The 26580-nt window shown below is 38.3% G+C and overlaps 1 pseudogene; it reads left to right on the top strand.

Annotated features, from left to right (window-relative positions):
• The first annotated feature begins 6601 nt into the window (after positions 1-6601).
• On the top strand, positions 6602-24581 carry LOC118817748 (annotated as a pseudogene).
• The last annotated feature ends 1999 nt before the right edge of the window (positions 24582-26580 follow it).

Below are 26580 nucleotides of genomic sequence, written 5' to 3'. Positions count from 1 at the left end.
ATATAAGTCTGGCTGGCACAACTTCTAAGTAGTGGTGGATACAGTGGACCTCGACAATGTGTGGAAGTTCTCGTAATTCTAACAGACTGAACAAACCTGGTGCCTTAATGTGGTGTAAACTGGGGTGCCCTGTTCCTTCTGGAGATGGCTATGGGAAAATATACATAAGATGGGGGCATCACACCATGATTGTCAATAAACACCATCTGTTGCTGCATCCACAAGTACAAGTTAAGACTGTACTGCACAGTGGAAGTCATATGTCAACAGCTTGCAGAAACACTGTTGAAGTCTTTAGGCTGTAGCTCATCTGAATTGGATGGATGCACAATGGAAATGTTTACTGTGGTCTGATGAGTCCACCTTTCAGACTGTTTATGAAAATAATGCATGTTGTGTTCTATGAAGAGGAATTTGTGTCATGTTGAAAAGCAATCACTACAGTGGAAAAATGCACACATGACATTACTTTTCCATAGCGACAAAATGAAGAAGAAGCCCTCTGTTACATTGTTTTCATTTCACTTGATCTCTTTTTCGTAGTTCAAATATATTTGACTCATTGAAATGTAGCCATAACGGTGAAATGCAGAGCTCACACAAGATTGCATTTAAACAGCAACATGTGGAAAACAGGCCAAAATTAAAAGATCCATAACACTGAATTAACATTGTTAGAAATATTCCACAGTGGAATCAATATAGTCATGCCTTTATTACATTTCAAGGCAGATTATATTCAATTCAGACATCAATTCAGCATTTCAATTTTAAAAAGCAAATCCTCATGCATTGTTTTTCAGTAAAGAGGTCAAATCACATGAAAACAATGTTATAGAGGGTTTGTTGTTCATTTTGACACATATTTTGCATGTAACCAAGGAAAAGTAATGTCATGTGTGCGTTGCCTTTCACATGTTCATGGTAATGATTGCTTTTCAAAGTGGCACCAGTGTTCTCAGGCCAAATAAGAAATGGACCATCCAGATTGCCACCAGTGTAAAGTTTAAAATCCAGGGCCTGTTATAATATGGAGGAGTAGTACATGTGGAGTATTATTAAGCTCAAAATATGAAGGTCCCATGTGGTTGCACAGCTGAAAGCTTCTGTAACTTTCTACATTTTGCTTTTAAAATTGGATCAGTATCAGTATCCAAACAATTGTTAAGTGATGTTAAAAATGAATGATGTAACACAGTGGTATGCTGGCATACTCCTGTCCCAACTTTTTTGTTATCTGTTACAGGCATCAAATTTATAATAAGCACATTTTTACATAAAGCAATTAAGTTTATAAAATATTACATCAAAAATTGTGCTTTTGTACCATTTTCAATGCAATACAGGCTAATCAGAGTTTACTAACCACTACTTTCTGTTTTTATTAACATTTTAAAAAAGCATCCCTAACTTTTCTGGAACTAGGTTTGTAGCAGGGTCACTGGCTGGGTCTGTAAATATGTGGGGCTTATCCCAGTTTACTGTGGAATGTTTTGGGATATCCTTCTCAACTATTTTTTTTAATGAGCTAGTAAAATGTGCAGTTGCCTCAGTTTTTTAATGTAGGAAATTATATTTAATTTATATTTATTTAATTATTATAATTTAACAATGCTTACTGGATCGTATGAGAGAAAATCATTAAAAATATGTTTGTACTTCAAATGAGAGTTAACTGAAAGTAACACACAATAGGCCTCATTCACTAATAGTTTTTTTTTTAATTTGTTCTTGAACAAGGTCTTAAGAAAAAGTCTATTTCAGATTCACATGCAACCACATAATTCGGCAACTTTGATCTCCTGAGTGTGCATAGATTCTAGTCGGTACCTAAGAACAAATCCCAGATTCGAAAACATTGGTGAATGTCAGAATCTTTTTGGATTTTGAGAAGAAATTTCGGTAACACTTTCTATGAATGTCACCTTTGTAAGCATCTATAAACACATTCATTACATGTTATAATGCATTCATAAGACATTATAAACATAGCTATAAATATGTATAAAAATGCATTATACGTTATAGCCATGTTTATTATACATTATGAATTGTTAACATAATACATTATAAGTACTGATCATAACAAATTATAAGAGCTCATAAGTCATATTTGTCCGCTCTAAGTAAAGTGAAGCTTACTGTACTAAAGCCTCCTCCAGTGTTAAGAGTGAGGCTACAAGTTGAAGTATTTACTGAAGGATTTACTGAAGCACTAAAACATACATAATAAAGCACATTACAGGCTTCAAATGTCAGAGTTTAAACTAGTGCTGCCATCAGTGTTTTACCCAATGTGGGAAAGTCAGTGTACACCACCGTTAGCTTGGTATTTGTCTTTACTTTACGCTCTCCAAGCTGGGACTGACTTCTTTGGCACTGACAGTATAACATGTTATTATCACTATTTATAATGCATTATATTAACAATTCATAATGTATAATAAACATGGCTATAAAGTATAATTCAGTGTAATTCTTTTTATTAAATATGTATAACCACATTAATAATGCCTTATGAATACATTATAACATGTTATAAATGTGTTTATAGATCCTTACAAGTGCAACATTCATAGAAAGTGTTACCGAAATTTCTTCTTAAGAACAGTTGGTGAACGAGGACTAGTGGTTCTGTTAACTGTTTAAATGGCCAAGGCCCACTATTTTTTTATCACACACTTCAATAACCTAAGAATAGCTCAACCAGTTCCCTGGAGTTACTGCATAATAAGCTTTAGTATGTAAAAAGCCTTGAATTTTAAGGGGTTAACTTACTATTACATGTTCAGCAAGCTTGACATTTTAAAACAGCCAGTTTACAAACATGTACAAATTCAAATGATGATTATTTTACCTTTCTTACAGAAATTTCAGGCACTCATTGATCTCACTGTTGCTATCTTTCTCTCTCACACAGCATATTTGCTTGCTAGCTCTCTGCTGCTTACACGGTCTCTCTCTCTGTCTCTTTATCGCAGTGTGCTGTCTCTCTCTCTTGCTCTCTTTTCGATCCACTCTCTGTTTCTTTCTCTCTCTCTGAATTAGAGGAGTGGGTGAATCTGCCAGGTTAACCCCTTAAATAGCCAGGGGCCAAAGTTTTATTACATAATTCTTTTACCTAAGAATAGTTCCGCCAGCTTTCATTGAAGTCCCTGCAGTTACTGTATAATAAGCCTGAGATCTTAAGGGGTTTAACACAGTGAATATTTCATGCAACTAGTTGCATGTTGCGAGTTGCCTGCAACATCATTTCTATGCAGCTGTAAAGTCATCCAAGTGTAATTTATACATTTGCAGCATTTTTGGAGATTTGATGTATTTTTTATAACATGAATACAATTAATGTTTGTTCTACTTTGCCACTTCCTTGCAGTTACTGATTGGATTGACTTTGATTTGAGCTGCTTTCAAATGATGCATCTGTTGAGTGTTGTTTAAAGTCTAGTTGTGGACCAAAAAATAAAAGACATATTGGTAGATGGACATTTAAAACCTATCAGTAAGGCTGTTCACCCCTTCCCTCAAATTATTCATCTCAAAGTATTCTCTGGAGTCTGAGCTTTAATAGTAAAACATTTAATAAGAAAAGAAATATAACATTAATGAAAAAAAGGTTCACTTATTCCTGACGGGAATGGTAATTCTGACTAAAACATAAATGTAAAGCCTACATTCTGAACATTCTGTCTTACCATCCCCAAATTTGATTGGTATACTTGCCCAATGCACAGTGCAGTAGCACCCCCTGGTGGTGAACTGTGTTTAAATTCTGTTGCACTCCAGTTTGTCTGAATTTTAAAGCATATTTTCTGAAACATGGTTGAAATCTACAAACAAAAGTACAATCACTTCACACGTTTATACTGAATAGGGAATAACATATTTTACCTGCATGAACCACTTAAAATGCTCTTGTTTCAAAATGAGCAAAATCCATCAATGAATACAGACAATGTCACCATGAAATGACCTTTTATTATTGCTTAAACCAAGATGGTCAAATTTGTTAAAGCAGGGTCAGTACGGCAGTCTTAAATATTTCTTCACCTCATTTCTCACTGATGCAGTAGCCTGCTATAAAATAAGATCTAATTTTCTCTGTAGCCAACCAATTAAAATCTGATCATTGTCAAATCAAATGCTACAAAAATGCCAATTTCTAAAAAAATCTATTCAGTCTTCAGTCTATTCAGTCTTCATAGTATGTACCTTCGGTATTTCTCTTACATGCATTCACATCCTCATACATTAACAAGATTAGAATCACTAACTGGCTACAAAAAGCGTCTGCAAGCTGTGATATCTGCTGAAGGGGTAAGTGACTTAGTAGGGTGCCCAAAATTTTGCACATGAGGCTATTATTATTACTGTTATTATTATACTATAATATTATATAATATACTATTAATACTATTTTTTTAGTTTAAATAAATTAATAATTAAGTATATATATACTTATATAAGGATGTGAATATAATCGGTGTGTGTATATGTATATATACATATATATATATATACACACACACACCGATCAGGCACAACATTATGACCAGATCCTTCTACACTCATTGTCCATTTTATCAGCTCCACTTACTATATAGGTGCACTTTGTAGTTCTACAGTTACAGACTGTAGTCCATCTGTTTCTCTGCATACTTTGTTAGCCCCCTTTTACCCTGTTCTTCAGTGGTCAGGACCCCCATGGACCCTCACAGAGCAGGTACTATTTGGGTGGTGGATCATTCTCAGCACTGCAGTAACACTGATGTGGTGGTGGTGTGTTAGTGTGTGTCGCGCTGCTCTGAGTGGATCAGACACAGCAGTGCTGCTGGAGTTTTCCTCTGTTTATTCTATATATATATATATATATATATATATATATATATATATATATATATCCATATATATGGTTCCATAGACTTACATTAAATGTAAAGTAGGTTTTTTCCTTCTCCTGTACAGTTACCATTTTGGAGATATGACACTTATACGACACTTTGCATACTCTGTCCCCCCCTTTTAACCCTTACTATTTGTAGGTACTATTGCAGATCATTCTCAGCACTGCACTAATACTGATGTGGTGGTGGTGTGTTAGTGTGTGTTGTGCTGGTACAAGTGGATCAGACACAGCAGTGCTGCTGGAGTTTTTAAACACCTCAGCATCGCTTAACATACATTCTATTTGCAAAGTATGCACCAAATATTGCTCATAAAGTCTATATATTTGCCATTCAATTTTTGTGTGTCTCAGAAAAACTGATTGTACTTGAAAATTTTAAACATGTTTTAGATAATTCTCTGAGAAAAATGTGTTTGCAAGTCTTAAGGTTTGTCTTTTTTCATTTTGTTTTGCATAACACATTACTGCAGTTTACGACTGTTGGCTGTTCTGTTTTGCATGTAAAGATTTACATAGTGAGAATACAAACAGATGCATGTGAGAGAAATAAAACTGTATCTTGGAAAGAGTGGTCTGGCACAACTTTACAGTCTGACAAGGTGCTGGGAAACAGTAAAAACTTTAGGAAAGAGTAAAACCAGCAACACTTGATGACTGAACAATTCCACACTTTATTTGTCAAGTCAAGTCAAGTCAAGCCAAGTCAGGCCTTACTGTCATTTCTGCTATATACAAGTACACAGTGAAATTAAACAACATTCCCGCAAGTGCAAGACAATACAATATACAGTGCAGACAATACAGTACAATACGTAAATATGAACAAATTACAATAAATACAATACAGAACACAGGCAGCACACAGTACTGAGAGTATGGGGAGCTGTGCAAAGGAGGATGTAACATACTTTGACATATTAGCAGCTTAGCAGAGAGCCTAGCATATATGAGCATAGCAGTCACTGAGGTAGCAACCAGAGCAGCAATATACAGTATACAGTATTCGCTTGATACAGTAATTCTTGCAGCTAACATTGCTAAAGTGAAGTAAAATGTGCAAAAATGCAAGAATGCAAATGTAACCAATGTGTTTCGACACCTAGGCCTTCATCAGGGTTGAAGAGAATAATGATTGCGTTGTTGTTTAACTACACAAAGAACAGGAAGTACAATTTAAAAACAAACAAAAAACAAACAAACAAGAAGCTCAAACGAATTTCATTAGTTTATTTACTCTAGTAACTTGTCCTTTTTTGTCCTTTGATTTCTTGATGATCTTAAAAGTCCCCCTTTTTATTTTATTATTTATTTATTTATTTTATTTATTATATTGTCTTGCTTGTTAGAACTAAGTGAATGCTAAAATGTTCATTTGAGATGTGTACGCTGCCTGTTGGTTGACGCTGTAACTTGGAACATGGGTGTTTCTTTCATTTTACTGATTCTTTTTTAAATTGTTCTGTCTGTTCTTCGTGTATTTAAACAACGCCTCTTCAACTCTGATGTGCTGAAATGCATTGGTCACAAATAAAGTGTGGCGTTGTCCAGTCATCGAGTGCTGCTGATTTTACTCCTTTCTAGAGAAATAAAATTTGACAGAAATTCAGTGTCGTCTGTGGGAGAGTTCAAGATTTTATCAAGGTCATTGGTTCTGAGATACTCTCATCAAAGCTGGAGAAGGAAGGAGGAGATTGGAGGATCAGCCAGAACAGTATAAGAGCAGGTAGAGCAGAAGAGCATCAGGTACGACAGAAGAAGCACTGCAGGAAGAGATGGAGGGGAAAATAGAGGACAGGGGTCATTGGGCTAGTAAAGCTGAGTTCCTTCTTGCAGTGGCAGGACATGTAGTGGGCATCGGCAATCTCTGGAGGTTCCCCTACCTCTGCTACAAGAATGGAGGGGGTAAGATCGGTCTCTTGCAGGTGGTGCTAGAGTGGTCTTCACTAATATAACATGGTCTGATTGATTTATATAAGCCTATGGATAAGTTTTACTGACATAGATGTCACTGGTGTGTTCTCAGGGGTGTTTCTGGTGCCGTATGTGGTGTTTGTGCTGACTTGTGGGATACCCCTTTTCCTTCTGGAGACGGCTATGGGACAGTACACACAACAGGGGGGCATCACATGCTGGCATCGCATCTGCCCACTGGCGCAAGGTGAGTGACATCGGGTCACTGGTGATTTAATGAAGTCACTTGATGTGTCTTTATGTCACAGTGTCAAGGGTGGATGAGAAATTGTACAATAACAGATGGGCTACAGTCAGTAATTGTATGTTGATATTGCACCTATATGGTAGGTGTTCTTGATAAAATTGCCAGTGAATGTGGGAGCAAGGCAGGTATGGCCCTCTACATCTTCAAATCGGAAATGTCTTAGAACACAATGGAACAATACAGGGTAAAAACAGGGTAAAGGGGGCTAACAAAGTATGTAGAGGAACAGATGGACTACAGTCTGTAAAATTTTCCAGGTATTTGAAGGTATTGAAAGTATAAGTGTCCAAATACTTGCACAAATACGCATCTGCAACCAGTTAACAACTCTGCTTTTCTAAGTATTATAGTTACGAGAGAGAAAAATATATTCTGTTTCATTTTGTGGGGTAGAGATGATTAAAATGGCTGAATGATTTACATTTTACAAATTACGTTAATTTCAATATCGCAGAAATCTCCCCTCAGCTATATTCACATGCAAAGTTGCGTGACTGAAAGGTACAGAAACTCTTTTACATACAAACAGTGGTGAGGATGGTGGGAAAACACATACAGTGGGGTCTACAAGTCAGAGACCGCACTGGAAAACTGGACTTCATTCAAGTCAAATCTGGAAATTTAGAATTTTTATATATTTTAAACCCTGGAAAGTTGTGAGAAGTAAATGTCAACTGACAAATATTCAGGATTCTGGGATGATGACCATGTTAAGGCCTTTGTGCAAATGGTAAGATTTTTTCCATTGAAACTCGTGTTCAGATGACTCTCTGAATTTCTACTAATCGGTCTACTCTTCAGAAGCTTTACCCAAACCTGTGAAGCCCATACCAGCTTGAGTGGACAATGTCATTAAAGCAAAAGGGGAGCACACTGTACTAAATACCAGGAAATTCTGAAATTTCTGTAAATATTTCAAAGATTCACTCACGCTGTTATACTTTGTAATCAAAAAGTGTGTATTAATGTAGAAAACAATGCAAAACAGAATAATTTTTGCTAACACTTTTTAAGAAGGCTGCATTCATAAGGTATTATAAATGCTCTTATAACTTGTTGTAAATGTGTAACAATGCTTTGTAAGCATACTTAAAAACTCCAAAAATAAAACATAAACATGAAAAAACCAAAATAATGCACTTTACTGTTTGAAATACCTGTTGAAATTAATTTGTATTCCAATATTTCAAAATGAACATTTAACATGGCAAAAGCAACTGTTGCAGGTATTGATACACTGAGAAAATGCAGTTTGATGATTTGATATCTTGTTTATTTGACATACATTTTGTGTGAGTGCTGTTTTACTATAAACACATTGGGAAAATACATGTAAAATGCATTTCAAAAAGCTATTTAAGAAATACATTAGGTAACACTTTCTATGAATGTCACGTTTGTAAGCATCTATAAGCACATTTATAACATGTTATAATGTATTCATAAGGCATTATTAACGTGGTTATAAATATTTATAAAAAGAATTATACTGAATTACACTTTACAGCCATATTTATTATACATTATGAATTGTTAATATTATGCATTATAAATAGTGTTAATAACATGTTATAATGTCAGTGCCAAAGAAGTCAGTCCCAGCTTGGAGAGCGTAAAGTAAAGACAAATACCAAGCTAACGGTGGTGTACATTGACTTTCCCACATTGGGTAAAACACTAATGGCAGCACTAGTTTAAACTCTCACATTTGAAGCCTGTAATGTGCTTTATTGTGTATGTTTTAGTGTTTCAGTAAATCCTTCAGTAATACTTCAACTTGAAGCCTCACTCTTAACACTGGAGGAGGCTTTAGTACAGTACGCTTCACTTTACTTAGAGCAGACAAATATGACTTATGAGCTCTTATAATTTGTTATGAACAGTACTTATAATGTATTATGTTAACAATTCATAATGCATAATAAACATGGCTATAACGTATAATGCATTTTTATAAATATTTATAGCTATGTTTATAATGTCTTATGAATGCATTATAACATGTTATGAATGTGTTTATGGATGCTTAAAAGGTGACATTCATAGAAAGTGTTACCATACATTTTCATATATTGTAAAAATATATTTGAGAAATATATTTGTAATATAAATATTTTTCCATATGGGTCATTTAAAATAAAGGCTTTTGCCAGTTTTCATTTTCTCACTAGCTAGCCACCTTGGTTATTTCAGTGTAGCATATAAATAATAAATGAGTATGGAATGACACTGTGTGTGTATGTGTAGCAAAAGAAATGCAGCTAGACTTTGGGATGGGTTGGTCTGCATCATGTAACTCAGTCTAAAAACAAATTCCTCTTCCTGGGTCTGTTGTGATGCAAAAAATATACCATAACTTTGTTACAGTGTGTTGCAGTGCATTTCAGCAGTCATGTTTATAATGTTCGATTAGGTATAACATTATGACCACCTCCTTGTTTTCAGCTCCACTTACTATATAGGTGCCCTTTGTAGTTCTACAGTTACAGACTGTAGTCCATCTGTTTCTCTGCATACTTTGTTAGCCCCCTTTTACATTGTTCTTCACTGGTCAGGTGGTGGTGTGTTCGTGTGTGTTGTGCTGGTGCGAGTGGATCAGACACAGCAGTGCTGCTGGAGTTTTTAAACACTGTGTCCACTCACTGTCCACTCAATTAGACACTCCTACCTCGTCAGTCCACCTTGCAGATGTAAAGTCAGAGATGATAGCTCATCTGCTGCTGCACAGTTTGTGTTGGTCATCCTCTAGTCTTTCATTAGTGGTCACAGGACGTTGCCCACAGGATGCTGCCCACAGGACGCTGCCCACAGGATGCTGTTGGCTGGATATTTTTGGTTGGTGGACTATTCTCAGTCCAGCAGTGACACTGAGGTGTTTAACAACTCCAGACACTTACCTAGTTATTACATATATCTTTAATACATATATCTGTAAAATCATTTATTTGTCATCCTCTTTCTGACCATAGGACCACTGCTTGCTTGTTATATTGGGCGAGCAATATTCAACCTGGCTGCATTGTTGCTGAGCAATCATATCAGTACAACACTCACAAACCCAACATTACCATCTTGATGTCATTGCTGTGCCTCTATAATATGAAGCACAATTATGTAGCTATTATCAGTCGAGTTTCTTAAACTCCAGTCCCTGAATGGGTAGAGCCAGAAAGAGGCAGAGCCGGATCAATAATGTCATGACAGCACTAAAGAAGAGGCTTAATCAATAATACTTCTGTCCTCTATCAGGTGTTGGCTATGCAGGTCAGATACTTCAAATATATGGCAGGTTTTATATAATGATCCTGGCCTGGGCGCTGTTCTACCTAGTCTTCTCCTTCAGCTCCCAGCTGCCCTGGGCCAGCTGTGACAACACCTGGAACACAGGTATGAAACAGGGCCATGGTTCATTTGAATGATTTGCTTTACACTAATTTGCCAAACATAAATCATAGTTAAGGTATTACAGTTAAATTGTAATTTGCATCTTATTTGAAATGAAGACATCATTCTCTACACATGAAACTGTGTGTTTATGTGATTTGACTCCTCCTCAGATGCTTGTAATGTTATTGGAGGGAACCTGACTCTCAACAGAACAGGACTAGCCAACTCAACATCAGCTGCCACTGAATTCTGGGAGTAAGTGAATTGCAGTTACAGTAGATGTGAATATAGTTTGGGTATATATGTATATATGTCCAGCATAAATGGTGCCTTCACAGATGTGCATGTCATCCTTCCTAAGAGTAAGAGGTAGAAACCTTAAGAGGAACCAAGACTCACTGGTCAACACACATAGCAAACAATAACAAAAGAGAATAAGGTTTGACCATTAGTATAAGTTGACAAGCCATGTCTTACAAGACATGCATACTAATCAGTAAGCAGCAGTCCCCTGTGCTGGCAAACATTGTGTATGCTACCATGAACTTAATGCCTCTTTTTATTCTCTCAAAATTCAGGCGCAGAGTGCTGTCTATCTCTACTGCATTGACGATGTGGGAAAGTTCAACTGGGAGCTTCTCCTCTGTCTGATTGCAGTGTGGATCATTTGCTATTTTTGCGTCTGGAAAGGAGTCAAATCATCTGGCAAGGTTTGTGTATGTGAAATCGTGAAATTGTCCACTTTGTCACTGTTCCTACATTTCGGGTAGGACTGCAACCATAAAAAAAAAAGAAACTCAACTCAAAATTTCAATGCAAGATGATGCATTAAGATGTTTGAGTTTTCTCAGCAGCTGCTTTTGTAGTCATCCTTACGAAAGTTCATTTGCTTAACCAACCTAGATTTCTTTGTTCACTCAACGTTTCGGCTGCTTTCAAAGGAAAAATGGCCTACACTACCTTTATGGACACTGGAAGACACCATCGTCCAGAATGTCTTAGTCTGGTCATTATACTGAGTGAACTCATATAGCATTAGGAGTGTTGCTTAAGGGCTCTTGGTTCTGTCTAGTGCAAAGAATCACAGCATAATCTGCTGGGTGGAGGGCAGTGGAATAACCCAATACATTGTACCAACTGTGAGCTAAAGACAAGAATTTGTGCATTAAATATTATTAAGTAGTATTTATTAAACATGTATTATAGAGATGGTATGTAATCAATAGTAGTTACAATAAAACCATCACCATTCTGGTCTTTAGCACAGCATATCAGGTAACACCTCCGCATTTCACCCAGGCAATCACATTATGCAGTACCACTTAGCATCCCCAAACAACTAATACTGCATTAGCTTACCAACCTGATTACAGTGCAAGCTTGGAGTGGTTGCCAGATGCCATAATATACGTTTTTTTCTGAAAAGTTTTATTTTTATTGCAAGCCTAATGTTGGATAAAAACATATGTTAATATTCAACCTTAAATTATATGCTCTCTCAAATTTCATACTCTGTCCACATTTCTAAGGTGGTGTACTTCACAGCCACGTTCCCCTACGTGATGCTGCTGGTGTTGCTGGTTCGAGGGCTAACTCTGCCTGGAGCTCTGCAGGGAGTTGTGTTCTATGTTTATCCTGATCTCCAGCGACTGTTGGATCCACAGGTGTGGCACTCACTTCTGCAGCCACACATTGGGCTCGTACTCAAAACTCAAAACTGTAGCAGGCTACTGGGCCACACACCTTATGTGGCACAGGCATGCGGTGAAGCAAATTACTAAATTAACATACTAAATACATTACTCAAGCAATAGAACATGAGAGGGAGTGTGTTATCGCAAAATAACATCATGGCTGTGATTTGCTCACCGTAGATCATCACATATGTGATGTTATTGGCGATAACACACTCCTCGAGTATTCTATTGCTTTTATACAACAGTTAAATAAATAAAGTAATAAATTAATAAACTGGGCCGTGAACGCGGCATTTAATATGTTTTAATGTTCGCAATTCCTTCACCAAATTATAGTTCCTTAACAAGCAGCTTGTTGCTACGTCAGAGTAACGAACTCCGCTCACTCGCTGCACAACCAGCAGCTGTGACACAAGAACACCTAAACAACGTAAAAATAGCCAGAAATGAACCCAATACCATTCGCCAAACGTGTAGTCTGATCTTCAGAGGCTGACCAAATCGGACTGAGCCATAAAACTGCCGCAATATCAAGTTCAGCTCAGTTTTGTCAGTTTTTGCTAGATCAGTATTAATGTTGTTTTGTTCCAGCCAGTCTGTAAAGCATCTTACAGCCCATTTAGTTTGGCAAATGGTATTCAGTTAATTTCTGGCTAATTACAGGTTGTTTAGGTATTCTTCTGTCACAGCAGCTGACTGAAAGCTGCTCAGTGGTGATGACAGTTTGGGAATTTAGTGTAGTCTCATCTTCAGAGTCTGACCAAATCAGCTTCTCAACCAATCAGCTTGTGTGTCCGGAACTAACTGTTGTATAAATTTTAATAAGAACAGTTTTGAGTTCTACTGATAATTTAATTTGGATGAGATTCATCCGGAAATGCTTAAGGCTCTGGATATTGTGGGGCTGATGTGGCTGACACGCCTCTACAATATTGCATGGACCTCGGGAACAGTACCCTTGGACCGGCAGACTGGGGTGGTGGTCCCTATTTTTAAGAAAGGGGACCAAAGGGTGTGTGCCAACTACCAGGGTATCACACTGATTAGCCTCTTAGGGAAAGTCTATGCCAAGGGGCTAGAAAGGAGACTTCAACCGATAGTTGAACCTCAGATTGAGGAGGAACAATGCAGATTCCGTCCCTGCCGTGGAACAATGGACCAGCTTTTCACCCTCTCACAGATTGTTGAAGGGGAATGGGAGTTTGCCAACCCAGTCTACATGTGTTTTGTGGACTTGGAGAAGGCTTACGAACATGTTTCACCAAGATATCTTGTGGGAGGTCCTCCGGGAGTTACTCCGGGCCATTCAATCTCTGTACTCCCAGAGTGAGAGCTATGTTCGTATACTCGGCATTAAGTCAGGCCCTTTAGTGTTAGCTGGTTTTCCAATGCAGGCCATCAAGCCTCTGCAACTCATCCAGAATGCAGCAGCATGGCTCGTCTTCAATCTCCCCAAGTTCAGCCACGTCACCCCACTGCTGTGCTCCCTTCACTGGCTTCCTGTAGCTGCACGAATCAGGTTTAAAACCCTTATGCTTGCCTACAAAACCAAAAATGGACCAGCGCCTTCCTACTTGATGACAATGGTGAAATCTCGAACTGTACCACGAGCCTTTCGAGTTTCAAGTACAGCTTGGCTTGACCCGCCATCCTTCAAGGCGCACTGAAGGCAAGCATCGAGACTGTTCTCTGTGCTGGCACCCAGGTGGTGGAACGAACTCCCACTGGCTGTCCGTACAGCAGAGTCTCTCGCGGTCTTCAAACCCAGACTGAAGAAAACTCATTTGTTCTATGTACCCCAAAACTTATAAAAGAAAGAATAAAAACTTATAAAAGAAAGAATAAAACATTCAGTGACCTTTAGATCAGGTGAATGGGGAGGCCATGGAAGATGTTTTGCTTATTGCTTGTGTATATAAAAAAGTGCTGAATTTATTTATTTATTTGTTTTGGGTTTTGTCTTCTTGGAAAATAGTTTACACGAATAGCTGACTTACCTGAACTGCTTCTGCAAATCTTACTTTCATAAGGATTTGATGACAAATTAAGAACTGGACTTTAGAGAATAGATTAATGATAAATTAAGATTAATGATGACTTTACAGGAAAAGGAAAAAACCTACTTTACTTTTAATGTAAGTCAATGGGAACCAGAGTTTTTTTCAAGCCATTTCTTTTGGTCCATTCTTCAAGAAATTTACATACAATGTAAAGATCAACAGGTATTTTCAAATTATGTCAAAAACAGAAAAAACAACAAAAAATGGAGATACGAGGTTTTCTTCCGACAGCAGCGATATGTTATTAATATTTGTCAAATGCATTTGCTTTCTGGGTGGGAAGTGGTGAGTTGGCAAGGAAGTCAACAGTAATCTTTGAATGTAGAATGTCTGTTCAAAGGAACACTTTGAATGGATTAATCATTTGCCTTCTCATAATCCTCATAGTACACTGTGTATATGTGTTTAACTAGTCATTCTGAGAGCTTTTTGCAGGCAAAGTTTGGTTCCCTGCTCAATCACCAGGTGTTAAGACTAGTACTTATGTAACAGGTCATCAGTAAATCCGCAAATTTCTCTGTGGTGTTTGTGTAGGTGTGGATGGAAGCTGGAACCCAGGTCTTCTACTCATACAGCACATGTGCGGGTGCACTGACTGTGCTGGGCAGCTACAACACATACAACAACAACTGCTACAGGTAATTCCTCTCAGGTGCATTTGGTAATAGCTCTAAATACTAAGAACGTTTACAAAAAACCAAACAATTTTTTAAATTAGTCATCTAATAATCAAGCACTATTGATCAAACAATTATTAAATGTTAAACAGTACTAAGGAGAGTAAAGTGGAGCTGGTTATGCTAAGGCTTAGTGAGCTGACAGCTCAAAAACACCATAGAACAGTTAACATTCACTCCAATACTCACCTTTGTACAATTTTGAGTGTCAGTGGTGCATTAGTGAGCCGAAACTAAAGAAATTGAACCTGTGCTGTGGCTTGTGAAGCTTTTTTGGCCTTACTACGCTAACGCTCTAGTGCTAATAAGGACAGTCTAGTGTAGCAAAAGTGGCTTAGTTAACAGCACCATACAGAACAGAATAGGTTCACTCCCTCAAATTTGAGGCCTAATCCTCTAAAATTGTGTTAGTCGAGCTTCAGTGAATCAAACCTGTGCTGTGTGAAGCTGTAGCTGTAGCTAAGCTACCACTACATGCTACTAGGACAGTGTTACATCCCATATTTGGCAGTTTATTAGATAGAAGTACTTATTTGTTATAATTTTAAATACCACCATAATGTATCTATTTAGGTAACAGCTAAATATTCTAAACAAGTTAGCTATGTTAGTGCAGGCATGCTCTGTAGCTATTCCTGCTGGCACACTGACACTCTCTTTAGCTTGTATTAATATACTTGACCATGGTGGGTTCAAGCTTCTTCATGATGTACAAAAATAAGCTGTTTCCTAAGTTCCTATTACTTATTTTTGGCTTTCAATGTAAAAATGTGAACTATTTACCATGGTAACACATGGTGATGTAAATACTGGTATATACAGGGAGCTTCACTCGAAAGAGGCCCCGAATATTCTGTAATAACTCTCTCTAGGATGAAGCAATCTGAATGAAACAACATGCAATGTGATCCTCAGCATAAGGAGCTTCAAACAAGCCGGGATGCCCCTGCGTCAGAGTGATGAGGTAGGTGCCAGACAGCCGTCGCGTTCGTTTAACCTCCGTTTACAACTTCCGGGTGCAGACCCCCGTACCCCTTCATGTGTCTGGCAGAAAACCAAGATCACTTCCAGCATCGCATGTAATGTAATTGATTACACATACATCAATGTATGTAGCGTATTTGTTTGGTTCAGATTGCTTCATCCTAATGGGAATTACAGCAGAATATTCGGGGCCTCTTTCGAGTGAATCTTCCTGTATAATCATAGTAAGAGTAGTTTAAAAAGCCATTTAAAACATGTTTTTGAGTATAGGAAATTTTTACATCTGTGTGTATGTGTGTGTGTGTGTGTGTGTGTGTGTGTGTGTGTGTGTGTGTGTGTGTGGCTTTAGGGATTGCTTCATGCTATGCCTGCTGAACAGTTGTACTAGTATAGTGGCAGGCTTTGCTGTGTTCTCAGTTTTGGGCTTCATGGCCCATGAATATGGCAGACCTATTCAGGATGTGGCAGAATCAGGTAATTGCCAGTTAATAACTAAAATAAACAAGGACAAACAGTACAGCAAAATATTACTAAGAATGACAATAAGAAACTCTTATATCTTTTGCCTTTCCCAGGACCTGGTCTAGGTTTCATAGCTTATCCACAGGCAGCAGCTATGATACCTGTGCCTCAGCTTTGGGCTGTATGCTTCTTTATTATGCTCATTCTCCTGTGCGTGGACACACAGGTTCGTGAACACATGCATATATACCATTGTGCTTATTCGTGTTATCTGGTGCAGATTTTATTGTGCTTTTGCTGTGTTTTTTCACCAGTTTGTTGCTCTGGAAGGGATCATTACATCCGTGACTGACGTGTTCCCCCATGTACTGCGCAAAACTGGACGCAGAGAACTCTTCCTCCTTTTCTTCTGCCTCCTTTGCTTCTTCAGTCAACTCATCTTGGTCACAGAGGTCAGAGAAAGAAAATAGAAAAGAGAGAGAGTTAAGGGGAAAATGGAATAATGACAAAAGGAGCTTAAAAGATACAACGATAAGCCAAAAGATTATGACCAATTGCATCCACGTTTTCGTCCCACATCCTGGTGCTATCACTTCCCTGGGTAAATGGTGCACATATATATGGCTGTCTATGTGATGGAAACGGAAATGGAGTTACCATCTAATATATCCCAGACCTTGACATGTGCCTTTGTTATAAGATAATCAACGCGATTCGCTTCATTTATAATGTTTTGGCTTATTGGTGCAGTTAAACTGTTATAAGGTGTATTAAATGGGCTGTTTAGAAATTGCTGTCCCTAAAAATCATGTCTCTAAATTATATGAAATGCATTTTGTCTGAGAATACTTCCAATATATAATCTAACCTAAGTATATGAGACAGCTTACTCCATGCACGGGCACACAGTGTGTAGTGACTTGTGTTTTGGATAAATGCTTGAACCCCAATAATTGCCTCTTTGAGCTAAAATTTGTTTTCCATAGGCAGGGATGTACTGGTTTCAGCTGATTGACTACTATGCCTGTAGTGGAGCCTGCCTCCTGTTCCTCGCTGTATTTCAGTCCCTGACCATTGGCTGGATCTTTGGTGGGTCACATGTCATCTTCAGGCACAGATATGCCATGCACAAACACACTCTTGAGACATTATATATATATAAATATATATATATAAATATATATATATATATATTCGTCTTGTCGGAAGAAAACTTTTTTCTTTTGTTGTTTTTCTGTTTTTGATATAATTTGAAAATACCTGTTGCCCCTTACATGGTTTGCAAGTTTCATGATGAATGACCTAAAAGAAACGGCCCAAAATGACTTGGAAAGATGTCTGGTTCCATTGACTTACATTAAAAGTAAAGTAGATTTTTTTATTCTCCTGTAAAGTTGTCATTTTGAAGATATGAGGTTTTGATTTGACAGCTACAAGTTCCGTGTGAAAGAGTTTATTAAATCTATCCCTACTCCTAACCCTAACTTATATATATATGTGTATATATATATAAAATTGCAGTTAAAAAGAAAATACAATACTACTGTGTCCCACTAGGGGGCCATCTCACACAGGCTGAAAACCTCTGATGTAGAGTACATGATCTTTGCATAATGACTTGAATCGGTACAATATCCTTGGCACCATCTTACATTCATTCCCTCTCTTTTCCTTAGGGGCTGAACGCATGTGTGATGTGATAGAAGATATGACTGGCTCGTACCCTAACTTCATCTTTAGGCTGTGCTGGAAATACATCACTCCTCTCATCTCCCTGGTGAGCCTCTAGTAGGGCTGAATAATTAATAGTTTTTGAGTAAAACTTGAAAGAAGTTCATATTTAAACCACCACTTGATAATATATAATTATTATGTGATAATTATAAAATAAAAATGTCATCTTAAGTTCTAAGAGTGGAGATTTAGCCCAATAACAATGACCTGCCTATAGACAAGGCAGCTAAATAAAGAATATGCTTGTCTTCCTGGCAAATACATATGAATAGTGTGTGTTGTGCTGGGACGAGTGGATCAGACACAGCAGTGCTGCTGGAGTTTTTAAACACCTCATGGTCACTGCTGGACTGAGAATAGTCCACCAAACAAAAATATCCAGTCAACAGCGTCCTGTGGGCAGCGTCCTGTGACCACTGACGAAGGATTAGAGGATGACCAACACAAACTATGCTGACACACATGAGTTGCTGTCTCTGACTTTACATCTACAAGGTAGACCAACAAGGTAATAGAGTGGACAGTGAGTGGACACAGTGTTTAAAAACTCCAGCAGCACTGCTGTGTCTGATCCACTCAGACCAGCACAACACACACTAACACACCACCACCACGTCAGTGTTAATGCAGCACTGAGAATGACCCACCACCCAAATAGTACCTGCTCTGTGAGGGTCCATGGGGTCCTGTCCACTGAAGAACAGGGTAAAAGGGGGCTAACAAAGTATGCAGAGAAACAGATGGACTACAGTCTGTAACTGTAGAACTACAAAGTGGGCCTATATAGTAAGTGGAGCTGATAAAATGGACAATGAGTGTAGAAACACGGAGGTGGTCATAATGTTATGCCTGATCGGTGTAAATGTGGAATATTTTTAGATTAGTCAGTTTTGCTTCACAGGAAAAATTTAAGGGCCCATATCATGGAAAGTTTGAGAGTTTAATACAGTCTATTCATGAAAACATGCAAACCTTACACCATCTCACAGCCTACATCATTTTAGCCCCACCCATTCATACTGAAGTTAGATAAGAAGTGTTTTAGCCTGGACTTGATTTTTGAAAGCAGGGCAGCCAGTCTGAAAGGATCTTGTTTACATACATCAGTCTTAAAGGCATGGTAATAAAAATTACAAGAAAGCACACAAACATTATAAGTAGACCTCAGAGAAAACAATAAAATACAAAAAAGTAGGATGTGGAACCCAGTTTATGAGAGCAGCCTATTTAAATAAGAATACATTTATTTCATCATTGACAGTTTCATTTGCCTGCTGTGTTGCATGTCTTCAAACTGCATGGGACTGGATGAGAGAGATACCATGCACCACCCAAAAAAGGGCTCATATTCCAACACTCAGAGGGTCCACTGGCTGATTACATGAGATCCACAAAGTGGAGTCCTTTGTATCCCCATATTTAAGCCCAGTGCTGTCCAGTGTGGCTACTCCACATGGTTCCCAGTGGACTTTCTAAGGACCAACATCGGCTGGTTTGTTGTGTAGGAAATTGCACATGCAATCAAATTTAGAAGGCATGACAGGCTATTGTGGAATAAATTTGTTTTCTTTTGAAAGACCTTGAAATGTTTCACCGATGACAATAATGGCATGCAAAGTTTGAAATTATGAGTAACTAATGTGAAATAAGAAGATATAAGATCTTATATATAATTAAAGTTTCTGTAGTGTCACTACTTTTTTTTTCTCCTTTCCAAGGTCACATTCATATATTATCTGGTGGACCTCAAGCCTCTGAGGTATAACCGCTGGTACGTGTATCCAGCTTGGGCGTATGGGCTGGGCTGGCTGCTGGCTCTCTCCTCCGTCTTGATGGTGCCTGGTTGGGCAATTGGTGGCTTGTGGACGGTAAAAGGGAGCCTCAAACAGGTGAGGATGGAGGTACAGGTAGGAAGTTAATGACCACATGATGGTAGTATGAGGGAAGATTGATCGAAAGAGGGGGGAGAACTCTGAGAGCTTGGGCTGGAGTCCTGGGCAGATTCTGCCTGTATCTAGAAGACCAGATCCCTCTCATAGCTGCAGCAGCACTGATGCAGGATTGATTATGAACACTTTGTCATGGGAACGGAAGGTGGGGCTGTGAATTTATAGGGCGTTATATTGGAAAAGGGTGGGGTTTCAGCCATGCTCCTCCCCACAAAACTTTGGTTATTATATAAAAACATACACTGTAAGATTAAAGTGGGGAACTAGGCTGATTTCCCTGCTCTAGCAGACTAACTAAGGCTGGCAGTTGACTGATGAGTTGAATCAGGTGGGTCATTCTACAGACACGTCCATTTTTGTGTCACTAGCATTTACGGATATATTACACTTGAGAAACATGTTTGGGTTACAATTTATTTATATTTTAAAATAAAACAATGTTATTTTAACAATTACATCTTCTTGAGCCTCAATTTAGCAATATTGGTTTTTAAATCAATCATATAGAATTCCAAGCACCACAGAAGAGCTCGTCCTCACAGTCATGTGTGAAGGCTGAGGCCATATTTTAGTTAAAAAAACATTTTTTTCTGCAATTTTAACTACAATAGTCTATACAGGACTATGAAATATAAATTAAATGACATAAAGAAAACAAATGCCAAATAAATATTATAAAATATATAATGAGAGTTGTGGTTCCCAGGAGTCATCTCACTGGTGTTACTGTGTAACAAAAAATCTCTTATTTTGAAATAAAAGCAACACTGATGACATCACTCGACTTCCTTTTACCTGTTTTCTGAGGATCTATGAAGAAAAGCACATGGTCCACTGTGTCTTTCAGTTATCAGAGATTTTCTCATTTAGCTCATGATTTCATATGAAGCTTTTAGCTGAAGTCACTGGTGTGACCAACTTTATTCTGAGGTAATTGTGAAAAAATAGAATACAAATGGATTAAATTACATATTTTAGTAGATATTCCATGATTGACAACATGTGGTTTGATGCTCTGTAGCAGACAATTTTGTTAAATGCATTGTTCATTAAAATGTCTCTGGTGTTACCTTTCTTATGTGTAACACCAATGAGGATCGGTAACACCGGTGACTCCTATGGATAGATAGAAAAGCAGACATTTCTGTAGAGTGACCCAGGTGCGTTTGAGCAGAAAACCCCCCAAACTTGGCTGGGCTCCTGCCCAATTTTTTCCAATTCTGTGGTAAGATTACACAAGTGATGTTACTCTTGATACTGAAGCTCCAGGCCATTTATCAAGACACCAACACACTTTACTTTGAAGCATAATGCTTTGTTTGTTTTCCAATAAGATCAATGATGTCTGAAGCTTCAGTCAGCACAGAACCACGCGACTGCTTTGGAAGCTGATTCAAAAGTATCAAACCCCTGTGTGGGTTTCAGTGGTTTTAAGCCAATATTATTCACATCTTGATTCAAGTAGCCCATACCTTTACTATGGGAAACATAAATGGACCAGGGCTAGGTTAAATGTAATTAAGGATATGTATACCAAGAAGTGTAATATAAATACCATTGGCAACCTATTCCCATAGTAGCCTCTAACCCCACGCCCACAATAGGAGGCGACATGTCGCTAATATCTGGATGAAGCGGTTAATGATGATGATGATGATGATGATGTATTATATATGTATTGCCGTTTTGTTTAAAATATGAACCACAGTAGTGCGTTTACAGGTTAAGAAGTTTTTATTTCATATTTTTGCACGATAGTTTTGGGAATATGAATGAAATGCTGGTTTCAAAGAGCAGAAGCTGGGGACCTTGGACCCTCCTGTCTACAACTGGTCCTAGGACTTTGTTTGAGCCATTCAGTTAGATAGTTGCTTCACTGAATCATAGTTCATTTGAATAAAGTTTTTTGAATAAAAAATAAAGAGAAAATTTCAATTCTGCTTGTTACTCTGCTGCCGTGTCACTTGCTGCTTGTTGCTTAATCGCTAAATCGCACCTGCAAAATTATGTAACCCCATTGAAAATGACTGGACGTACAGTAAAGCAGGATACCAAACTGAGTTCCATCCAGGGCACAGCTCTGTAGAATTTAGCATTCTGCCACAATAAACTCACTTGTTTAATTTGATCAGTTGAAGAGGGAAAAAAAACTTATTTCTGCAGAGCTGTGGCTTGGAAGGAACCCAGCCTTTTTGTTATTATCTTTTTTGATTTAAAAGCACATAACACTTTTTCAAAATCACTAGAAGGGATATATTTGGACCATTTTGCCAAAAGCTCAGCTGCTGAATCCCCTTGAATAGTGCAGATTTATGGCTTCTGTTTGTCCTTTTGTCCATCAAGTGTAACTAATGTACAGTGGTTTAAAAACCTTGAATGAGCTCTTTTATGATACAGTTTACAAAAAAAGCTTCACTGCTTCACAAAGCCTTGCAAGCACTGATCCAGAACTGATCCAGTTCATGAAGGGCTTGGATCATTAATTAGCTGGATCAGGTATTTTAGAAAATGCAAATGCTGAAACAGTGGATTCCCAGGAGAAAGAATAAGGAACCTGCTGTTTCTGCCTGTCTTATATCAATATCACACCTTGTTATATAGACAAGAAAATACACTGATCAGGCATAACATTCTGACCACCTCCTTGTTTCTACACTCATTCTCCATTTTATCAGCTCCACTTACTATATAGGTGCACTTTATAGTTCTACAGTTACAGACTGTAGTCCATCTGTTTCTCTGATACTTTGTTAGCCCCCTTTTACCCTGTTCCTCAGTGGTCAGGACCCCCATGGACCCCCACAGAGCAGGTACTGTTTGGGTGGTGGATCATTCTCAGCACTGCAGTAACCCTGACGTGGTGGTGGTGTGTTAGTGTGTGTTGCGCTGGTACGAGTGGATCAGACACAGCAGTGCTGCTGGAGGTTTTAAACACTGTGTCCACTCACTGTCCACTCTATTAGACACTCCTACCTTGTCAGTCCAGCTTGTAGATGTAAAGTCAGAGACGATAGCTCATCTGCTGCTGCACAGTTTGTGTTGGTCATCCTCTAGTCCTTCATCAGTGGTCACAGGACGCTGTTGCCTGGACATGTTTCTTCGCTCATTGTCCATTTTATCAGCTCCACTTACTATATAGGTGCACGTTGTAATTCTACAGTTACAGACTGTAGTCCATCTGTTTCTCTGCATACTTTGTTAGCCCCCTTTTACCCTGTTCTTCAGTGGTGGTGGTGTGTTAGTGTGTGTTGCACTGGTCTGAGTGGATCAGACACAGCAGTGCTGCTGGAGTTTTTAAACACCTCAGTGTCACTGCTGGACTGAGAATAGTCCACCAACCAGTAACATCCAGCCAACAGATTCTTGTGGGCAGCATCCTGTGACCACTAATGAAGGACTAGAGGATGACCAACACAAACTGTGCAGCAGCAGATGAGCTACCGTCTCTGACTTTACATCTACAAGGTGGACTGACAAGGTAAAAGCGTCTAATAAAGTGGACAGTGAGTGGACACAGTGTTAAAAACTCCAGCAGCACTGCTGTGTGTGATCCACTCAGACCAGCACAACACACACTAACACACCACCACCACGTCAGTGTTACTGCAGTGCTGAGAATGATCCACCACCCAAATAGTACCTGCTCTGTGAGGGTCCATGGGGGTCCTGACCACTGAAGAACAGGGTAAAAGGGGGCTAACAAAGTATCAGAGAAACAGATGGACTACAGTCTGTAACTTACACTAATTGTCTATAATTCAGAAAGGAGAATTTCATATAAAAAATCTAATTTGTGTGTTTTTTACAGCGCTGGCTTCACCTGTGCAGCCCTGACGAAAACCTCCCTCTAACTCAAAAACAGAGGGCCAAAATACAGGACATGACCTCAGCTACAGAGATGGAGGAACTGATGGTCAATGCCAATGCAGAGAATCACATATAAAGCCACTGATAAACATTGTAATGCTAAATAACAATTATATCTGTAATTTCTGCATTACAAGGGTATATTGAATGTAGTTTCTGGTACTGGATTTTGCAGTCACTGTATATTATAACTGAATCTCACTAAGTCCTCAGTATGACACAGGTTCCTAACCCTGTTCATGAAGCACCGTCCTCCTGCGTTATTTTGTGTCCTCCCTGATCTTCCCTGATTCCAGAGTTAAAATCTGGAAAGGTTCGGTTTTATTTAGTTATGTTTTTTAGGTGGGCTCAGATGTGTTCAGTTGAGTATAGTTGGGAACAGAATGTGCATATGATAGATGTCATCTGACAGCATAGGACAAGCGCACATGCACGTCATACACACACATAGATCACATTTTCCTCATACATTCCAGGAATAGAAGATGCCGGAATTTAACTTAAGGTTGGCTAACTTGAGACATGCTAAATTAATTATCCTATGTGTGTGTGCTACACATACACACAAATGGGTCATTCTACAGAAAAGTCCATTTTTGTGTCCCTAGCATTTACAGGTATATTATGCTTAAAAAACATGATAAGGTTACAATTTATTTATAATTTAAAATAAAATCTTCAGCTGTCTATTTAGCAATATTGGTTTTTAAATCAGTTATCTAGAATTCCAAGCACCACAGAAGAGCTCGTCCCCACAGTCTTGTGTAAAGGCTGAGGTCATACTTTGAAAAAAAAAACATGTTTTTCTGCAATTTTAACTGCAATAGTTTATACATGACTATGGAATATATAAATTAAATGACGTAAAGAAAACAAACGCCAAATAAATATTATAAAATATATAATAAAGTTGTTGTCCCCAGGAGTCGTGTCACTGGTGTTACTGCGTAACAAAAAATCTCTTATTTTGAAATAAAAATCACACTGATGACATCACTTGACTTCCTTTTACCTGTTTTCTGAGTATCTATGAAGAAAAGCACATGGTGAGTCCACTGTGTCTTTCAGTTATCAGAGATTTTCTCATTCAGCTCATGATTTCATATGAAGCTTTGGTGTGACCGACTTTATTCTGAGGTAATTGTGAAAAATAGAATACAAATGGATTAAATGACATATTTTAGTGGAAATTCCATGATTGACAACATGGGGTTTGATGCTCTGTAGCTGTTATTTTATGAAATGCATTTTTCCTTAAAAAAAAGTCTCTGGTGTTACCTTTCTAATGTGTAACACCAATGAGGATCAGTAACACCAGTGACACCTATGGAGAGATAGAAAAGTGGACGTTTCTGTAGAATGACCCATATGCCAGCAGCGAGAACTTTCTGGACCAAATGATCATATATGGTAAACACACACACACACACATACAGACACACATTCTGCATAGCAACAGGGACTTTTTGGGACTTATATGTAGTTTTGTGTACATACCAGGTATATAAGTCTCTGTATCAGGAAAGTGCCAGGTATTCTGGTGTACTTGACAACTTCAGATTACTCTATATTAACTTTTATTGTCATATGTGCTGCTCATTACTAAACAAGATCCTGCTTATTGTAGGTTGGAGAGCAATAATTACTCTCCCATCAGAAACTACTGCACTGTGACATGGATTAACTACCAGTGATCAGAAAATTCAGCACTTTGAATTAGAATCAATGTCTGCTTTGTTGCCTTTTCACACCCCCAACCACAGGTGGGACCCTTTACAATTGAACATTATAATAGTTATGGATTATTCTCTGGCCCATGTATGTATTCATTCTCTGGAGGTTTTGGTATAAGATATAAAGTCCTTTTTGTCCTTTTTGCCTTGTAAGAAGTCCTACATGTTTCTTCTGCAACACTAAGGCTGTTGATCCCCACATCTTCCTTCTTTCTTCTCCTTTGTCATCTCTCTCTGCCACAGAAATCCTGGGTGGGACACAGTAAACTCTAGGGGCAGCAGTCAACTCATCAATGAAACTACACACAAATCTGATCCAAACACAAACACACTCCATCAATGACATCACAAATTCACCTGGTTATACAGCTTTGCATTACAAATCCAAAGTTATCTAGCAGTAACATCTACCATTGTGGTCTGCAAATATACATCCAAACAACATATCAGAGCAGGGAAACATGCTTTCCAGGCTTTAGGAATGACACGCCTTGTAAAAATGCAGAATGACTCACCGTGACGTTCCCTGCTTGAAAAGAAAAGATGTACGATGATCTTTCATCTGGGCAAACTTGTCAAAACTTTTCTCTGAAAGTCACCAATCCATGAATGAATTCAAGGGCAGGCGAAGAAAGCAGAAGAGTGTTTTTAGCTACACTCACAGTTAGCCATGTTTTTCTCTTGAACCTCTCTGGACTGAAGGAGCAGTTTTTGTCCTTTCCACACTGAATGATGTTGAAATACTCTGGCTGGTGTGTCCCAAACATTTAATCTCTAATTTCTGCTCTAATGTCTGGTACCAAATGTAACTTTTATTTTCGACTTGACTCATTATACTGCCTTGCTATTATGAGTGGCTACCACAACTGATGACGAACTATGGCTAGCTACCTAACCAACTTAGAT

This window comes from Colossoma macropomum, unplaced genomic scaffold (genome assembly GCF_904425465.1).
Source record: "Colossoma macropomum unplaced genomic scaffold, Colossoma_macropomum, whole genome shotgun sequence".
Lineage (NCBI taxonomy): Eukaryota > Metazoa > Chordata > Actinopteri > Characiformes > Serrasalmidae > Colossoma > Colossoma macropomum.
Note: the sequence above shows the minus strand (reverse complement) of the source record. Positions and strands in the feature narration are given on the sequence as shown.